Raw genomic sequence first — 15,835 nt, 5'->3', positions numbered from 1 at the left:
GAGGGGTTTCAAATCCACATAAAAAAAGGTTCGTCGTATCGTCGGGAATTACAGCATATCAGCGCAAGAAAGTAAAGATGAAGCTGTGACGCCAACTTCCACAGGTGTTCGGTCTAAGAAGCAAAATCATTTCGGAGCTGAAACACAACCAGAGATGAATCATGTTTTCATGGCTGTCGGGAACATTTTGATTAATGGAAAAACGTCCGCAAAGAAGAATGTCTTTAGAAATTAGACAGTATAAATGTAGAAGTTAAGTTAATGAGAGAGGAAAAACAGTAATATTCGGTTCAGCATTGCCGTGGAGTTTGAAGTTATCGATAAAGCGTTTTGATAAAAAGTTTTGTAAACATTACTTTTAATAAAGAGCGGATGTATAAACTATTATCACGTTTCTCTTAGCTGTTAAATTGAACGACCCTGAAATTTATCATACAAAAAATGTGGAGATACAGTTTTTTTCACATTCACAATCAAAATAACATTTTAAAAAAGTTAGAACTTTCATGCGAACGCAAACATAGACATGTGGGTTCGTACACCCTTTTAATGTGTGTGTGTGTGTGTGTGTGTGTGTGTGTGTGTGTGTGTGTGTGTGTGTGTGTGTGTCCTTTCCCGTTTTCTATTAGATGAAATAAGTGTCCTTTTGTTCAATAATTTTCCCCAATTTGTACATCTTGAGGGATCTTCCTTCCACTCAAACATAGCAGAGTTTAGTTAGTGATGCACTATAATGTATATATATATATATATATATATATATATATATATATATATATATATATATATATATATATGTATGTGTGTGTGTGTGTGTTTTAGTGATTGTGCTTAAAGATTATGTTTCCAAGCTTAATAACAAAAGTCACTCTGGGGCGTGTTTGCTGCTGACCTTGTAGGCCTAACTTCGCCTCTCCCTCGTTCCTCGGCGCCCAGAAGTCGGGGCATCTCAGTCCAACTCCCTCGGGACTCTTCCTCCTAAACATCATTCTCCTTTGCTTCTTCTTCTTCTTCTTCTTCTTACCTGTCAGGTAAGGATTCTCTGCTGTGTCGCCGTTGTGTCTCCGCTGTGTGTGTGTCTCTCTCTCTGACCCGCTCTTATCACGAAGGACATCTCCGCCAAGTCGGCACATAGCAACTGTCTTGACCTCTCCAGGAATGCGTCCCTTCCTCGAAGTGCTGTGACGGACTGTGCTTTGGGTGACGGAGTAGTTTCGCATTAGGCTGACTGCTGCCTCGGGTTTCCTTTGTTTGTGTTCCTGTGTTCCTGTTTTCCTTTCTTTGTGTTCCTTTGTTCCTGTGTTCCTTCGTTTGTGTTCCTGTGTTCACTGGCCTCATTCATGATGGTTAACAGGTTTGTGTATACAACAAGAGACAGACATATGAACGCTTTCGGCAGTATAAAAGCTTAGCCTAGGAGTAGCCGACTTCAGCAAAAAGCAGTTCAGCAGTTACTCCCATAGGGGAGCAGTGCCGTCAGTGCACCTCATGCGGTATACTGTAGGCATTACTTAAGGTTCTTCGCACCGTCCCTTCGGCCCCTAGCTGCAACCCTTCCCATTCGTTTTACTGTACCTCCGTACACATTCTCTTTCTTCCATCTTACGTTCCACCCTACCCCAACAGTTGTTTTTGTAAGAAGTTTCTTTTTCAACAGAAAACCTCCAACTTTGATTCCAAAGCCTTCTGGATTAGTGCGTTCTACTCGTTTTGAAGAGCACCATGACGTCACACTACTCGGTTAGCAGAGGTTTACTGTTTATTTCCCCCCACGGCAAATCTGTGGAATGATATATCTAGCAATGTTATTTGTCGAGGAAGGTAAGAGCTCGCCTTTTTTTATAATAATTTAATAATAATAATAATAATAATAATAATAATAATAATAATAATTAATTATTATTATTATTATTATTATTATTATTATTATTATTATTATTATTATTATTCTGTCACATCCTAGGATAGTCGGTGGAGTAATGGGAGCCTGAGTATTTATACACTTGTGTATCTGTTTAAACAGATGGTGCGCATTAGTGTACAGTTCATGCGCACTTGAAGCTCATGTAAAAATCATTTACAGGAGCTGAATACAGTATAACGTAGTGTAGACACACATACATACACTTATACACTTACACCCTTTCAGTGTAGTGAGTTAGCTTGCTTCCTTTGGGAAGAATAATACGAAATTAATGGAGAGAGAGAGAGAGAGAGAGAGAGAGAGAGAGACAATTTTATTGGGCAAAACCGTACGTCAGCGCCTTGGCTTACAAAGCCCTCAATCAGTGATGTCTCTCACATTTGGGAGATTAACATCCGAGAAGTGTTTCCCGTATAAGATTAATACCCATTTTATAATACAGCTTATTACTGTTATTATCATTTATTTTACTTCTTTATGAATGACGGAAAAATTAAGAAATAAACGAGTTAGTGATTTGACGATCCATCTTGCGGCAGCTAACTACAGAACTACGAGGAGATTTCAAGCGAAAACGTCAGTGAGCGTCAGTCATCCAAACACAGTACTCTATGAATCCATAATTTAGGAAATTCCCAAACCCATTAGCATTAACCTCTCGTGGCCTTTACCTTAATACCCAGGGCAGTCACATCGACGCCCCAAAATCCATAGAGGAAAAAGTGAATGAACCTTATTCGGGTTCTCGTCAAAATTTCCCAGTCAACCGGAGACATCAGCCGTTTTGCATTCGAATCGTATCTCGTCCTGACGTCTTGTAATGCTCTTTCAATGGTGTTTCAAATCAACCCCTCCGATAAGGACATTGAATAAGACCGATAAGTCCTTATCGGACTTATCTCAGGTGGACTTTTAGACAGATAGACAGAACGGTCCTTCCCTCCACAGACCTCAAAAAAAAAAAAAAGTAAAATAATGCGCCGAAGTTTCTTCTGCGCAATCGAGTTTTCTGTACAGCGTATAATCAAGGTCACCGAAAACAAACCTATCTTTCAGTGACTCGGTATAATGCTGTATGAGCCGCGGCCCATGAAACTTTAACCACGGCCCGGTGGTGGCATGTCCTACATTGTTGCCAGACGCACGATTATGGCTAACTTTAACCTTAAATAAAATAAAAACTACTGAGGATAGAGGGCTGCAATTTGGCATGTTTAATGATTGGAGGGTGAATGATCAACATACCAATTTACAGCCGTCTAGCTGATGTGCTCTCGTTTGTACAGTGTATTTCTGCATGTACAGTGAGCTGATTTTGAGTATGGATAATAATTTTATTCGTTAAATAAAAAGTTAATTCATGCAATATGTTGGGATGGTGAAGAACGGGTGCCACGCTAATGATTACATTAGTTAGGGTGCCATCACTAAAAAAAAGATTGAGAACCACTGGTCTACAGGCTAATTAACCTGAGAGAGAGAGAGACTTTAAAATCACCTGCGTCAACTTCTGGCTCGTTAGCGGAGCAATATACACCTGGGATAAACTTGTAGAGCGGTTTTGCATAATTTGCAAGCAGGCGTTCACCATAACACCAGTTTTAGCCTCTGACTTACTTGCGCTACTTTTGCATACGGAGGCCGATGGAATGGGCGTGAATTAGCCTAGACACGAGGAAAGCTACATATTTCCGCCCCTCCGAAGAGGGAATCTTTTATAACACTCTGGGAAAATACCAAGCACTTGACAACACTCGAAGTGACACTCAACAAGAAAGCCAAAGATGAACCGCTCCTTCGTGGAAAATCATGAAATCCAGAACTTCCTCCCTTCTTCTGAGTTCCCGAGTTGTTTAAATCAACCATAATTAAGAGGTCGAGTTGTCGTCCATCTTGAAGTTGAAATTCATTTACGCTTGCAAGAAATTTTATTTTTATCCTTTTTTTTTTTTTGCTTTATTTAGGTTAATTTGCCCGTCTCTGTTCTGTTGCTGTTACAAGGAAAATAAGAAAATGACTTGCAGAATAAACAGATAATAAATTTAATAAATGACTAAATCGGAATCCTCGATAAATAATGCTTCTTATCATTCGTTATTAAATTGTCTTGTGTCTTGGTAAAAGCTTATAGGCCTAGCAATGTCTAAAACCTACTTATCGGATCATTAAAACTTTAGTAAGTATCGGTTAAGTGAGAACTTTCGAACCCTGGAGCCTTCTCGTCCTAAACGTGAAGAAGAAGAAGAAGAAGAAGAAGAAGAAGAAGAAGTAGAAGAAGAAGAAGAAGAAGAAGAAGAAGAAGGAAAGGACAAGAAGAGATGGCATAAACTTTGCCATTTAAAGAAACCTCACGGTGTTGCTAATTCTGTGCACAAAAAAGGAACTGTCTTTTTTACTCTCTCTCTCTTCTCTCTCTCTCTCTCTCTCTCTCTCTCTCTCTCTCTCACACACACACACACACACACACACAAACCCCCAAAGTTCATAATCTTGTCTTTTAAGTTCGTATTTATAAATGTGGAGAGCCGTTATATACCTATAAAGACAAATGATCTCTCTCTCTCTCTCTCTCTCTCTCTCTCTCTCTCTCTCTCTCTCTCTTTCCAGCTGCGACCGTAAACAGTCGGCTAGCAACCAGGCACATAATCCCTGTTTATGCCAACAGGGTCATTCTGGTATTTCAAGGAAATGCCCCAAAATCAGCCTCTCTCTCTCTCTCTCTCTCTCTCTCTCTCTCTCTCTCTCTCTCTCTCTCTCTCTCTCTCTCTCAAAGCCCTAAATAAGACCGCAGAATGAAGGTACCTAAGGTCTGGGCTCCGTGGTGGGGTAGTGCCACCAGTGTACCTCACGCAGTGCACTGTAGGCACTGCTTAAGGTCCTCTGCAGCGTCTCTTCGGCCCCTAGCTGCAACCCCTTTCATGCCTTTTACTGTACCTCCGTTCACATTCTCTTCTATCCACCTTACTGTCCACCTCTCCTAACAATTGTTGCATCATTATTTTAAGCGCTGGATGACCTAATAGGTACCAGCGTTTGGTCTTTGGCCTAAATTTTATATTCCAGTTCCTGTTCCTAAGGGCCTGGAGTATTCCCACAGCGATTCTCTCTTATACTACCGACAGTTTGAAGGGACTGATAGGCAACTATCGAAGGAAGACGAACAACTAAATGGAAGAAAAAAATGAAAAATAAAATAAAATGAAGGCAGACTCATACAACTAAAGGTGCGTGCCTCTCTCCTTATCTTTCCTCGGGCGATAAGAAGCTTACACTCAGCTCGGGACACGTCACCACTGATGTCTGCATCAGCTGATCTCAGTTATTAGTTAAAAGGTAAATGTACAAAAAGAGAGGGTCTTGAGTAAATGTTTAAAGCAAGTGATAGGGATACATTGGATGGAATGGGGAGAGAGAGAGAGAGAGAGAGAGAGAGAGAGAGAGAGAGAGAGTACGTCGGAGTTAAATTGAGTAGAAAATTAATAGAAATTTCAAACAAGAGGTCCTTTTATGCACATAAACATACACACATATATACATTATATATGTGTACATATATATACATATATATACATATATATATATATATATATATATATATATATATATATATATATGTGTGTGTGTGTGTGTGTGTGTGTGTGTGTGTGTGTGTGATTTCATAAGATGGCAGAAGAATGGAAGTGACTGATTTGTAAAGGATTTATGAGTAATTATAACAGATGATGGTAGGATGCTAGGAAACGTGACTAAGCTAAATTAGGAAGGCAGGCCGGGGGGTGTGGGGAAATTCTTGGAATGCCTTTGAAGCCGAGATGGGTATGTACGCAATGTGTGGGTATTTACTGCAAAGAAAGATAGAAAAAAAGAATGGAGCATAAGAAAAAATGATAAAGTTAGAATTGAACAGCTGAAATTACAAATCAGCGTAACTTCACATGGTTTGGTCGTGTGGAGAAAATGGAGGATGAGAGATTACTTAACTTGTAAGTGTTAAGAGAGAGGATGGCTTGAAAGTCCTAAACAGACTCCTCAAAGTAGGTGCATGAAACAGAAGAGGTTTATCCACAATTCAGCATTAAAAAGATGAATGTGACAACAAACAGTTTTGTCTATTCTTTCCAATCATTTCTACAATACTTGCTGTTTTCATTTACTTTGGGAACTGACTACCTGCCAACAATGGCACCTCTTTGTGCCACCTACTTTTGTATATAAATCACACAGCACAACCACCCATTCGTTTTCCCTATACCCAGTCAGACAGATATTTTGGCACATTCAGTCTTGTTCTAAACCCTTTATGTTCCCTTTGCTCTGAGAGAGAGAGAGAGAGAGAGGCTGAATATTACCCATGCAATGCTATTATGCTTCGTGAGAACATAGCTGAGTTGAGAAGAAGAGATTCACGCATTCCTTCGCTCTGGGGATGCAATGTCACACGAACGAACGAACGTACGAGTCGCCCAGTACATCTCTCAAGGCCGCCCTTTCGTGCCGTGAGGATAAAAAAAGCGGGTAAGGCCTTCGTTGGTGCCATCCTGTGGTTGTATAGCCGTGAAAAATGAAGGAATGTTTTCATTTGTTTCTTCGCACACACACACACACACACACACACGTGTATATAGTTTAGTCTGTCTCAGCAGTTAATGGGTTGTATATAAGGACAGATCTGTATTGCCAAAATATATATTTATTTGAAAGATGATGACGTATAGCTGGCCATATGCCAACACGGTCTCTTGAATTATTTGAAAGCTATAAAACGTGAAGAAATGCTTTCAGAATTGGCTCTATGTAAAATTCTGTACTTAGAAAATGCATACGCACTGAAATGATTAAACAAGGCACCGTGGAAATCATATAAGTATGTATGTGACATCAGCGACTAGCCGTGGAAGGTATCAAGTCTTTTATGACAGCCTGACACATTAAATGTCTTAGTTAAAAATGCCTTAGGGCCAGTAAACAAAGACAATTCCTTGCATAGAACCAGGCCACTAGACCACTTCTAAACAACCTGAACTCTACTTTGAGCGAGATGTATCCGAAATCTGTTGTCACATTGTTAACAAATCGCGCTATTTAGTCTTGTAAAGGTAGTCTGCAAATCGAACTATTTTCCAAATAATCGAAAAAAGTAGGATTGTTTGGGTTATTGACACTAACAGGTTGAAGTTTTCGCCCGATCAAGATTTGATCACAGGATCCCGTACGAAAGGTAACAAAAAGTGACAGAAACCAACGAGAAAACCTTTATTAGGTCACGGTCAAAATAACGAGGCTACGCAACAGCCATTGATATAAAAATATGTGTTTTATCTACCCTGATACTAATAAGTTCGGTTGATGTCGTTAAAAGTCACCGAAAAACCTGCCGCAACTGTGCAGCGACCAAATGTCAAAATTAAAAGGTTTTACAAGACGGCAAATTTCCCTGGTCTCGGCTGAGCATGATGGGTAATCTGCCACGATGTCTGGAAGGGTTTTGCTTTCGAAGGCTGAATTTTCTTTCGCCCCACATTAATTCACGTCTACCCTCGCCATTCATGAGTGTTGAAACTTATTATAAAATGTGATTAGACGCTATAGAATCCTCCGAATTGAATTTTTATGCTAAAAATGGAAAGATTGTCGCGAAATAAATAGCGAGGAATCACGAGCGACTCCATCTAGCAACCGCAGAGCGACGGCGCATGCGCAGTGCGGCGCTGAGGTCATTTCCGCCACACAGCTGAGAGAGTTGTGTTGACGATGGCTCGGTGATGGTGATGTTTCCATGTCAGAGTTCCACGCCTTCAGAAGGACGTTTTCGGGGATTATAGTCGCTGAACGGTCGCTCGGGGAGAAAACTGACGTCCCGGCGGATTCGAAACGGTCGGGAGGCAGGTAAATAGACGCGAGCTGGTCGCCTTTTTCTCTCTTGTCGTCAACATTGGACAGGTTTGTTGTCAACACAGACGACAGGAGGCCGAAATGTCATCATCGTCCTCCTCCGTCGTCGAAAAAGGTCGTTTTCGGCGTCGCCGACGTCGCCCTCCTCGCGTCCGGGGCTTCTTTCGGCCGTGGGGCGTCCGGGCCTTGAATTCGGAGCGGGGCGTTGGCCACGGAGCCTGGCTTAAGCCCAGGCTTAACCGAAGGCTCGTAGCCTACGTGAGGCAGTTTGGGATACGTCAGTCTGAAGGCCTTAGACTGGCAGATTCAGGCTAGGAGACGTTTGCTGTTGTGTATTTTGTATTATGACGTGTTTTTTTTATAGTACTTAGGGTTATAAAACTAGGGTAGGTCCGATTAGGGTATTTGTACTAATACTTATACCCTAAGGGCTATGGTGGGTCCATTGACTTGCGAGACAAAATCAGAGTTTTGCGGAAAAGTTTAACCTTTTATTATAATTAAATCGGATATTTTCTAATAGGTCCAGGCTAGGCTACAGCAGAGAAAAGGCATTGTTGTATTTGGGGAGTGCCCAGATTATCCCACAACGTGATACCCGAAATTGTTCCCCTGAAGGTTGACGTGAAGGAGATGGCTGCAAAAATGTTTAATATAATTTTCCGGTTAAAACTCAAGAATTTTATTCATAATGTAATGCAGACAAGATAGTTTGAAAAGTGTCCCGAGGTGATGAGAAAATTGCCGTCCTATGTTTTTATCTTCATCCCTTTTGGGGGGCGGGGGCACGGGCCCTGAGATTTTCTGCAAAAAAGTATAAGAAAAATGTTAAATTCATCACCGTATGGCCTTTTATTTTTGAAGTTTCTCATATGTACATATAGGCCTATACCCCATTTTTTATAGGCCTGTTCAAACATTTTTATTAATAATGTCTCCATGGAGAGCTCTTACTCAGAATTACCATCATTCCCCAAATTGGGTAAGATTAACGTAAAAAATATCTCCAAGCTGTCAGGTTAACCCTGAGTGCTCCAAGCATATTCTGCAAGGAATTATCTAAGTTATCCCTGGAATTGCCCAAAAAGTGATACCCCAAATGTCAGATTAACTCTCAGATTGTCAATGTGACTCTAGGAATTGTCTGAATTATCCCCTGAATTGTGTAATAGATTATTTGTGTAATTTTTACAGTGAGAATATATATAGATAGAGTGGATATTCCATGCTTTATTTAGTAGCATTTGCAAGAAGAATAATGTAATTTTACTTTTGCTGAAAATACCTTTCGGTATTGCCATTATATTCAGGCAGTTAGAAGCTTTTATGTACGTTGTGGTTGGTTTTTAATTAGGGAACCTGTTGTAACACTTGTGGATCATAGATTGCATTGTCATGGTTGCACATTTTACAAATTTGGCAATAGATTCCCCTTTCTTCCATTTAAACACAATTATAAATGGAAAGACAAAGTCAGCACTGATATCAAACGTAAAAACTTATAAAATTTGAACTGAATGAATTATTCTGGCAAACCTACATCAAAATGTACTCTGGTGTGATGGCTAATTAAAAAAATACAATGTTCATCATTTAAAAAAAACAATAAATAAAAAAAATGCACACAAACGCACAAGATGCTCATGTAAGATCTCGGTGTGCATCAAGAGAGAAATATTTTGCCTTGAAACTAATGGAACTTCAGTTACTTTTTTTCCAGTAAAATTGTTTTACCTTTTCCATTAGTAGTTTCATCATTATTATGCCTGCTAACTGTTAGCCATTCCAATAATGGAAAGTGATTCCTTTTTATTGTGTAAAGTGTTAAAGTAAGCTTGAACAAACATTTGTTAGTATCTGAATATCATTTATATAGTTTTGTATTGTTTTTGACATTTTTTGGAAATTGAAGTGTTTACTTTGTTAGTAAATTTCATACCAGAGATATATAGGCCCTGTTTTTTTTTCTATCCTGACATTCGTTGGAAATGTAGGCTGTCTTTAGTTAAGAGATAGGCAAAACAGTTGGTATGTTGCTGAAATGTAACAGATTAACAGATTACAATATAAGGTACTCACACCAGTCTCTCTTTTTGTTTGTGTGTGTGTGTGTGATGAGAGAGGTAATTTTGGATTAGCCTATGATATACCATTCATTTGTTTCTCATTGCAATTAACATTTCTCATTGCAATTATCATTTCACATGCAGTACATAGATGGGTACTACAGTGGAATGTTTTAACATTGCTTTTGCCCTTCTCATAGATTTTATGATGAAAATAGTGGTTGGAGAAGGGAGAGAAAGCTTGAGGTAGAGAAAGATTAAACTTGACACGCAGAGTATGTATGATGCAGTTATAATCAGCAAAATTATAAGGGTTATAGAATTTGCTTAATAGAATGCATCATATATCTAAGAAATGTATGATGTAGTTCTAATGAGCAGAACACTAAAAGATTTACAACACTTTAATAGAATGCATCATAAATCTAGATTTGGGATACAAGGTAAATCCAAGAATAACCGAAATGAGGAGAAAGAATATGCACATAGGGGTAAAATATATTTTAAAGAATTGGAGTTGAAGTTTTTAAACATTTAGGAGCAGTAATATCCAATGTAGGGTATCTAGTAATTTAGTTGAAGACTAAAACAGACATATTTCATTCAAAGGCAATGTTATACTTAAATCTAGTATGTTTTCTTGTTACACGATATACTCATGGTATAACAGTGAGACTATATCCACCAGATTCTGTTGCTTTAGGAATAAAAATTTATATAATACAAGGGATCAGATAATGGGATGGTTAGAAATGGCGCCCTAAGGAAAATTACTGAAAGTTCCATATATACACAGTATTGTGGATGAGTTGATGAAAAGATGGAGATCGCTTGGACATGGGTGAGTGGTGTGGGATTGTGTCATCTGAGCTCCTGTGCAGACCAGCAGAGTTGAAAGACCCAGGCATACCACCTTGCACCTGGGACATTAGAGCACAGGTGTCTTGAGATTTATTTACTTAACCATTTTCATTTACAGTTTTCCCCAAACTTGACATGTTTTGGGGATCTAGTCTTTTGATGCGTAACAGACCTATGTATAGTGTAATCTATACTTAAATATTGAACTTGTCCCGCACGTAACAGTAATTCCTCATAACTAATCCCCTATACTTAAGTATTTAGCCATATCGCTCAGTTTAAGAGATTTTTTGCAGAATCCATATCTAAGTTTTCAGCTTAAGTTTATAATGGGTGCAGAGTCTGTGGATGCCTTTTGTGCACAGTTTACCATACTTCCTATATGTAAATAGTCCAGTTTGGTTTTATTGGGATAGTTTGTAAAAAATTTAAATGAAATTAGCTTTATTTTAGAAGTTGATAACCATTTGTAAGGTCCTGGCTATAACATTTTAGTTTATTAGATATGGTACCCAAAGATCCAGTGGCATTTTTTAAATTTGACTAAATTTGGATATTTTGTGACTTGCTTGGAGTGAAATTCAGTTGTTTTATGCCTAATTGTTTATAAGGAAGGTAAGGTGTCCATGCTGTAATTTTATGTAATTTACCAAGTAATTACTGACTAACGATTGTGCTCGTATGGCATCCTAAATTCAAAATTTGTGGTAACGCATCAGTTGCAAAGCAAGGGGTGACAGGCCCTGCCAACGGCAGCGTAGGAGTGACTTCCTGCCAGTGGCGCCGTTCAATTTTACGCCGCACTACCGACAGCACATTGCTGCCTTATTTCCCAGTTCATGCTTGCTTGCCAAATTTGAGAAGTATTCATTATTGATTTTGTCTTTAGCATTAGGGACTAGGTGAGTAGAGATTATTCACCCAAACCTAAGACTGATTCTAGCCTAGCTCTTCCTTCTACTCCTGGACATACTCTCTCTCCTATTCTCAGTCTTCCCTCTATTCCTCCGCATACTCCTGTGCTTGTGACCCCGATGCCATAGCCAGTCTGGAGTCCAGAATTGGGTCCAAATTCAACAAGAAAATTAGTTTAGTAGGTAGGTCAGTGTTGGAGATATGGGCGTCCCTGCGTGTGCTCATGGAAAAAGTTTTCTGTGACAAAGTCAGTGATAAAGTGTTAAGTGGTGTCAGTGGAGTAGGTGGCTTCCCGTCCCAACAATCTAGTTGCAATGTCTACCAGTCAAAGGAGATGCAGTTTGCTCTTTCACCTTAGGCTTCTTCTTAGCCAAGAATGAGGATCCTTCTAAGCCTTGGCCTGGCTCCTTCCATATTAAGAATTTAATGGATATCCTTGGCCCAGATGAAGAGGAGAGGGTTCTTTGCCCAGTCAGAGTCCCGAAGTACTATCTGCATAGGACCGAGAAGATCAGAGGACCTGCTAGCAACCTCTGGTGTGTTCTGTCAAGAATCCTTCTCACCCCCTGTCAAAGAATGCCCTTTCATTCTTTATTAAAGACGTGATCTCCAAAGTGCATTCCCGGATTCAGGAAGGCTCTTTTCCTTTGATCAAAGTTGAAGCTCATGAAGTTAGAGAAGTGGCGACCTCTCCCACCTTCAAGCACAATTTATCCTCTCGTCAATTCATGAGTCGACATTTTGGAGGTGCAGATTGATCTTTGCATCTCCAGTAAGTGGAAACAGTTATTGAAAATTACAGTACCCACAGACCTCTAGCAGTGGCTGGCATGGTATTGGGGGGAAGATGCATAGGAGAGATCCTTGTCTCTCTTCTGTCTCTTCACCTTGATGTAGGGTGTCGAGTTTTTTGGGGAGCCCAGGGGTACTTTGTACCTGGAGTGCCCACCAGTTCTTTGGATGGGTGGTTGTTTGTCGTGTGAGGGTGGGTGACAGTTTTGGTTGGTTTGTGGTACTGCGCCCAGGTCAAGGGCAACTTTTTTCTTGCATACGTCTTGTCAGCGATCAGGCACATCCTCCGTTGCAAGACTTCCACTGATGTAGAGGCGACTCTTGGCTCACAGCTGGACCACTATAGGTTAAGGTGAGCACCAACCAATAGTAGTATTCTCCTGCTGTAGCTCTCTTACCAGGTAAGGAAGCGACAACCACTGTTTCAATGCTAGCCATTCATTACCACCTTTAATATTTTTTAAGGAACAGTCCATTCATCCCACCCCCTTGCAATGTGGGATTCAGCTAAGTAATTACTTGGTAAATTACTTAAATAAAAATGACATTTTATAATACTGTATAATAAAATTAAGTTTTATATATACTTGCCAATTAAATACTGAATCAGAGCCCCCCTTCCCTCCCCTTTTTCCATGGACTTTGCGGCAATAAAATAGAATGACGCCGCTGGCTCCCGTCGCAGTGGGTGGGGCCTGTCACCCCCCACTTTGCAACTGACGTGTTACCGCGAAGAATTTAGGATGCCGTGTGAGCATAATTGTTAGCCAAGGAATTACTTGGTAGGTATATATAAAACTTAATTTTATTATAAAAATGTCATTTTATTTGGTGTGGTAGCGAGGATAACACTTGATGACTATGTTTAGATTGTTACACTACATTGGAAGTTGAAGTAGAGCTTGGGATTGAATTGTGATGTTAAGCTAATTTGTTAAGTCTTTAGTCTTTGTTAGCATGTAAAACAAAATGAAGTTGAGAATATACCCCCAGGAACGGTGAAGTACGATTGAGATTTTTCATATGTAACCTTCCAGCCAAATTAGAATGAGATATCATCAAGGATAGTTGCGTAATTGGTATATCCAAGGTAAACTTGGTGATAAGGGAAACATTCACTCATGTTCATAAACATCTTTGAAAAGGTTTATCAGGAGATTATATTATCTTTACACCCCTGAAGTGCCTTATAGTCCATTATGTTTGATTACTGTAGATAGTCTACCAGTCGGTAGTGTTGTGGTCACGTCAATTCATTTTACGCACCAATATAATGTTTTTGTGAGATGGTTTAACAATATTTGAAAGCTCTTAATTATAAACAGTGTACTGAACTGTTCATACTGGAAATTCTCACCAAACCAAATTAAGTACGGATTATAAATGGTAAGAGGTTAATTATTATAAGCATTACCCATCCAGATGTAAAGAGCTAAAGTATAATTACACTGTGTCCCGTTTGAAATCTTATGAGAGCAGCTGTTCCATGAGGTTACGGAGTATAAGGAATATATGAGATTGATTTTCACAGGGGTGAACCCTGCTAGCGATTGACCAGCTTGGTGTCGGCGCTTTTTAAGAGTTTTTATAATTTGGGCTTTAAGAAACGTGCAGATTCATCTCCCTTGAATTTAGTTGTTACAGCCTCCAAAAAATCAGTGCAATTGGAATACGATATGATGTATGACAGAGGGACGTGATTGTCTGCCAGAACCGCTTGCTTAGTAACATGATACCTCGGCTAGACTGTGTTGACCTCTTGTATGGTTACACCAAGAAGCAGCCTATAGTTCCAACCTTTTCGTATTTCCCCTTTCATAGGCATTGGGGATAGCATCATGCACAATTCATTACTGGAAAGTTGACTCCAATGGTTGACATTATTAAAGATTCTCAATTTGTTGACTTCAAATTCTGCTGTTTTTTATGAAGAAATTCATAGGCAGTTGATAACTTAATTTCAGTTTTCAGTACAGTAATATATACTTAGTTTTTTGTGAATTAGCTTGTAAATAAACTAATAACTGAATTATCCACATAGTGGTCAGGTTAGTGTTATTGGTTACATCAGGGCACATGGGAAGTAATTTAGCATGGCCCAGTTACTAATAAAGGCACTAACAAGAGAGACAATTGTGCTATTGTGGAAATAAGAGGAATATCTTGTTGGAAATTTTATGACCCAAATGCATAATGACACCTATTACCTTCAGGTTGTGGAAAAAATCTTTTTTTATTGTTGAATGGCACAAGACTGCTGGGTAATATGTTTTCCCAGTACCAGTAAAAGTCAGACTGGTGAGAGATAGCTGTGTTCCCAGTGTGGAGCTACGTATGAATACTGACATGAGAATGATACGTACCATGTGTCTCTCCAGCCAGAAAAAATGGCACTAGAAACTCTTAGTTAACCATGACCTACTGTAGTCACAGCCACACTGACACAAGGGACTGCAGTGTCTCCTCCCTCAGCCAAACAGAGGCAAGAGACTGCTGTATGTCCCCTCCTAGTCTGACAGAACATGACTAGTAATTGTTGGGTTTCATGACTGTCCCACCCTCCCAGCTACAGATAGGTACCATGACCATCACCAGAACATCAACTACAGTCAAAGAAAATGGAATAAGAAACTGCTGGTCATCATGGGCTCCCAACTTCTGAGCTACAGCCAGTCATGATGGGATGGGAATCACATGGCTTCTGTGTACTGCCTCAACTTTCAGGGTACAGTAAAACCCAATAGAGAGGGAGAGGATGCTGGGTACCATGCTTTCCCCTCCTTTAGTGAACAAGCCTCTGTTGCTGAGCAGATCCAAAGAGGCATATGGTTACAATTCCTTCCCCTGACCTCCAATCAGGAAGAACTTCTGCGGGGTATCCCCTCCCCCTTGAAATATAAGATTGTATATGTCTTCTCTGCAGCCTCCAATCAGGAAGATGCCTTGCTGGCCACCAGACTCTCTGCCAGCCTTTATGCATGCCATGAGAATGGTGGGTACCAGACCTTTCCCAGCTCCCAAGCAGTACAGTTGTTCAATATAGTCTTAGGGATGAGGGCAGACGCTCTTTACTTAGACCTAGTTGAGATTACTTTTGTCGCTGTATTAGCTCTCGGTTAGCTTCTAAATTGGAAATTTTCAGAGTGAATCATGATCATTACAGAATCAACATTAGCGTTAAATAATTGGGTATCTAAGTTTTTCATATCTTATCTGTTGAACCACAACTCTTATCTGATTCCGGTGAACTAGTATGATGCTGCTTCTTGCCAGTTCTGTATTGCAAGATACAGTTCAAACTTGGTTTAGCATTTCAGTTTTGAAGTCAGTGTGCATGTCTTTGGATGTACTGTTGTATCAGGTGTCCCCCGTGAAATTGTTCTTG

At 39.8% G+C, this 15,835-nt stretch overlaps 1 protein-coding gene across 3 annotated transcripts in view; it reads left to right on the top strand.

Moving 5' to 3' along the window:
- The first annotated feature begins 7,640 nt into the window (after positions 1-7,640).
- Positions 7,641-15,835, top strand: part of Sec24AB (Protein transport protein Sec24AB) — a 36,316-nt gene continuing 28,121 nt past the window's right edge. The window contains exon 1 of one of the 3 annotated variants that reach the window (XM_067130866.1): positions 7,641-7,810. The gene's annotated coding sequence lies outside the window, so the exon portion shown is untranslated. Of the gene's footprint in view, positions 7,811-13,668; positions 13,837-15,835 lie in introns of those variants that run through there. The other 2 variants (XM_067130868.1, XM_067130867.1) reach the window with 2 other exon arrangements.

This window comes from Macrobrachium rosenbergii, chromosome 29 (genome assembly GCF_040412425.1).
Source record: "Macrobrachium rosenbergii isolate ZJJX-2024 chromosome 29, ASM4041242v1, whole genome shotgun sequence".
Lineage (NCBI taxonomy): Eukaryota > Metazoa > Arthropoda > Malacostraca > Decapoda > Palaemonidae > Macrobrachium > Macrobrachium rosenbergii.
The sequence above is the reverse complement of the archived record's forward strand: the minus strand, read 5'-3'. Positions and strand labels throughout refer to the sequence as shown.